This window comes from Trachurus japonicus, chromosome 23, assembly GCF_045865225.1.
Source record: "Trachurus japonicus isolate A0001 chromosome 23, Traja_1.0".
Taxonomy (NCBI): Eukaryota; Metazoa; Chordata; class Actinopteri; order Carangiformes; family Carangidae; genus Trachurus; species Trachurus japonicus.
In genome coordinates, this window is record NC_140929.1 from 19,484,115 (window position 1) to 19,489,088 (window position 4,974).

Consider the following 4,974-nt stretch of genomic DNA (forward strand, 5'->3'; position numbering starts at 1 on the left):
TCAGGATTCAGATTTTGTGAATGTGGATGCAGACGGTGGCCTTTGGTCAGATCCACACACTTTGTGCTTTATAAAGAGTTTTCTCCTGCACTTTCCTCCAGTACACTGTGTGTCCGGTGTGTAGACGACATTTCAGTTTGATTCAATGTAGTCGTTGTTGAAACAGTGTCCAAAACGTCTGATGGTTCAGATGTCTAAAAAGTTACTGTAACATGTCAAGTATCTGGACTTATCAGTTCCAGTGAGCACAACACTGGGGAGGCTTCAAGGACAAACAGTCTGAGAGTCTTACCAGTGGAGGATCTTAACCCTCGATTGTTCCTTGTCATATCATTTAAATCATTACAGTAATGTGATTATTGTTTCAATAACTAGTAGTGTAAGTAACAACAGTTAAGATCTTTGAGTCACATAACTGGTATAAATCATGTCAGAGTCGGCCTGTTCTCTGTGTTAGAGGGAGCTCCAGGGAAGGTTGATATCAGCTTTGTGCCGCTTTGTTGTGAAATCACAAAGTTACAGGCTGTGTGTGTTTCTCTGTTGACTGAGGCTTTGATACTTCCACAGTGTTAATATGGTCCTGATAACACATGGACATCTATTTTTACAGTGTATGCTACCTTTAAAGACAGCTTTCATTCTGCGGAGGAATGTTCTCTGCTGCTATGAAGACATAAGAAAGTACAACTTTGTTCTTGAGTAATTAGGAAGAAGTTTTCAATGTGTGATGATGACTGAACTAACCTGGCCCACACTGTTGACGGTGTGGATTATTAATGTTTGGTTAAAGTGTGTGAAACTTTGATTTGAGGCCAGATTGTCAGCGGCGAGCAGCTGCTGGAAACAGCCACACAATTGGTTTCAGGCTGCTTGTTGTGCGTAACAAGAAGCAGACACTGCATCAATGTATATCAGTGGTGAGGACAGCAGGAGGCCGACAGCTTCTCCCACAAACATGACAACCACTCTACAAAAAAAAAAAAAATTCCACGTCCACTCTGCGTCAAACTATCTGACCCCGGCTTCTGACTCGCTGAGCGCTGCAGTAAATCTCCTCTTTTCTTTTCTTTTCATTTCTTTTTGAAGTGTTTAGAGCATTGTTCTGAGAGCAGTGGGTTTGGGCCAGAGCTCAGTGTTACAGCGTATTAATGGGGTGTCGTGTGTAACATTAGAGGATGGGCTGACAGCAGGATTAATCCAGGACAGATAGAAATCTGTGACGGAGGATATCTTCAAAGACTAGAGCTGCACGCAGCATCAGGATCTGGATGTGTCCTATCAAATGTTTTGTTTTTGTGAGACACAGATGAGCCGTGCTGCATTTGGACTGCATTAACTGGACACAATATAACATGTAGCCTTTTTCCCCTCTTTTTTTTTCCTAATGGCTCCCTGCTTTGTGCAAGACTTAAAAGGGAGTGAAAGTTTTATATGGAAAGGCTCCATCTGGTTCGGTTTAGAGAGGCGAGGAGATGTGCTGCAGTCGGAGGGGCACGTTGCGGTGTGACGGCAAACCGGAACTCTTTAACACGGCAGCGTCCAATAAAAGAAAAAATAGTAAAAAAAAGTCAAGGGAAAGGGAGGAAAAGTAAACACAGAGACACCTGAACTGTCTGGTTCTCCATGAGAGCTGTGATGGAGAGATCCTCCCTGTGATGTAAAGGTCAGAACACACTGCTGCTGCCCCGTCTACTCACTCTCACACTGCTTTAGTGCCTTTGACAGTCAATTGCCTTAATAGGGATGCTGCTGCCCCCCCCCCCCTCACCACCACGGCTGAATAGCACCATCTACTCCAACGTGTTTTCAATCACGCACCAGGGGCTATCATGACAAGCCTAAAACAACAGGATACCACGTGAATGGATGGCAGCAGTCCAGCTGCCGAGTTACACGAATCGGAGCGCCGTTTGGCCGGCGTCCAGACTTCCCAGGTTTTTTGCCCTGGAACTGTCGGGAAACCCGTCTGTGACGAGGTCCCTTCTCGGGGGTGCTGAGTCGGGATCAGCTCGCACCGAAAACCTGGGAGAGATCTTAGGAAAGCCTCTTATACTTCCTCCTGTTTTGCGTTGCTTTCTGGAGATAATCACCTTACAGTGCAGAATAACTGCACAGGAAGCGCAGCGCCTCAGCTACCTGCAGGTATAAAGGCCGCCGCTGTAACACGGTGCCGAAAGTTCCTCATTTAACAACAGCGGAGCTTTCCAAAGTCAACACAGGCAGAGGAGGTCTCAGGTTCACTTCCATCCGCACAAACCAAGCTGGGCAGGTCAGCGGCCTTATGTTTGGCTAGCAGGGCCGACCACTTCTCTAAAAATAGAGCCAACAGCCAACTGTGTTACGGTTGAAGTGCGGAGAACAGGGTGAGGTGAAGAATGGAATGGGTATCAATAGGAGGAAGATGTTGACAAAAGGAGATTAAATGCTCACGGTGTGTGCTGAGTTCCTCCACTTTTGACTAATATTTCAAAACATGTGGCAGACAGACTGCAAAGCAATCAGTGCAAGCGGAGTCAGGACCACCTCCTTCGAAGACCAGTCACGACCACCACCAGGAAAAGACGGCAGCAAACTGAATTAAAAGACAATATACTGTACCAGTAAAATGAATTACAATGAAACAACATAATCAGGGGAACATGGTCCAGCATACGTGCCAACATTTAGGTTTGGAAACACAGGATACTGTTTCAGAGTGGGGGTTAAGTCGTAATTTTAATTCCTGCCTGCCCACCGCTTTAATCAGGTTATATGTCGCTGGGTTGTGGAAACAGACTTAAACTCGATGTTGTGTTCTGCAGACTGGATTTCATACTTGGATAACAGCAGAAAAACATACGGATGAATGGATGGAGATTATTTGTAATAAAGGTCAAAGGTCATTCAAGTTCAAGGAGTTTCCCTTGAGAAACAACAAGGAGGCAGGTATGTGACGTACATGAAGGTTGAACTCTGACCAATCAAAACAGAGACGTTGTTCAGTCCAATCAAGACTCACAGTTATCAAAGACTGGACTGAAGACTGAGGATCAATACAAGCGCCACTGCTTTGTGTGACTCAACAGTTCTCATCATAGACTGGAAATAAAGGATGAACGTCACGTGACCTCTAATGTCACCCATAGGTTTTTTAAGACTGTGTCACATTCCTAATCCAAAAAGTGGAGAGGTGTGTGTGGCGCAGACTTTCACTCAAAGAGGCCACACCCACACTTATCATAACTTTAAACATGAATAAAAGTAAACAGATGAGTTATACTGTATAAACAGTTCAGTTCAGTTCAGTTCAGCTTTATTTGTGTCCCCGTAGGCCAGTTAGTGTTGCAGCAAGTAAAAAAGACGTAAAAAACATACGAGACATATAGACAGATTAAAAAGTTGACATGAAGTAGTAAATTATCCGTAGAGACCAAACTGGTTTGGTAGCAGCTGTGAACATGTTGATTTCCGCTCTGCTGTAAGACATTTTAATATGGATGTCTATGAGGACTGACTTTTTGTATTTGTTTTGCAGTTTTTGACATCTCAGTGCTGGAGGTCGCTGCTTGGTTTCTACCCATCTTCTTCTACCTGTGTCTCCTTTTTTGCTTCAGATAACCTGCTGTCCCTCATCAGTTAAAGAATAAAAAGAAGCGTATACAGTTATACATTCATGTGCATCTAAAAGAGGAAGACAAATGCATTCTCACTAGAACTGGAGATAACCTCTTGTTAAAATTCCTTCATATTCATTTGCACAGACATGAAAAAGACTCAACCGCATCTAAATTTAAGCTCCGGTGATAATTCCTGTGTAGGCTGCTCAGCAAAGCTTCCCTGTTTTGGGTTTCCAGCAAAAACCACAACTGAACGTGCGGTAGGAGCGAGCGCATTCTGGCCAAGGAGAGGCAGACGATGGAGGTGGTGGTCAAGGAGCCGGGGATGAATGAAAGCACCAACCGTCTCCACATACCGCCGGCCGGCCGCAGCTGAAAGCAGCACGGTGTCATTAACCCACACTCGCTAAGTGCTGCTCTCCACAGGTAGCTCAGCTTCCTTCAAAATAAGTCTCATCTGTTCTTTAAAGGAGACATGTTCTGCCCCTTTTCTACAAATGAAATTAGTTCCCAGGTGTCTTAGGGTGTATTCACCCCCGGTTCGTTTGGAGCAGCTGTTCCCAAACAGGGAGTGTTTTACGTCAGAGATCGGTTCGTTATGTGAACACAGCAATTGCGCTCGGATGCGGTGGTCTGGGCTCGTTTCCATTCGTAAACTGGCCCGACCGGACGTGCTGATTCAGGCCGAGTTCGGGTCGAGGATCACTCCGACGGGCTTCTTTTTTTTTGCCGTGTTGGGGTCGGATTTGGGCCGAAAATATAGCCTACACAAAAGACTTGGATTGGGTCGGGTCTGGGCTTCAACCACGGTTTGGACTGAGTCGGATTTTAATTTTCAGGCCTGTTGAGACTCTCTTCCATGGTTTTTATTTTTCCCCGGTAACCTCCTCCTCCTTCCAGGTAACATTTCTGACCAATAACAAAAGAGTTTGTTAGCACATGACATTTGTTTACAACTATGGGCTGCTTGGAACTGTTGCCGTGTGGACACAAACGACCCCCAAAAAATAATGTTAGTTGTTGTATCGGAACAAAGAAAACAAACCAGGTTTGAAAACCCCCTTAAAGACATGTCTGTGACATGCTTCGGCCAAAATACCTCAAGGATCAAACATCACAGCTCTTTTCATCCTCTCAAACAGCCCTGTTGAGAACAACTGGTTTCAGTGCCTGTCCCTTTAAATACAAATGAACCACTGCTTGCCCCGCCCCTTCTACCGATCCCAGGTAGGGGTGGGATTATGCAAATTTGAAAACTAGTTCCATCATTGCCATATGAGGCAACAGCTCGTAAAACCACATGGATTTCAACCTAGGGAGCCTGCAACCTACAGATTTTGGGGCCAGAAGGTAAGACAAACACCCTTATGTTAAAGAG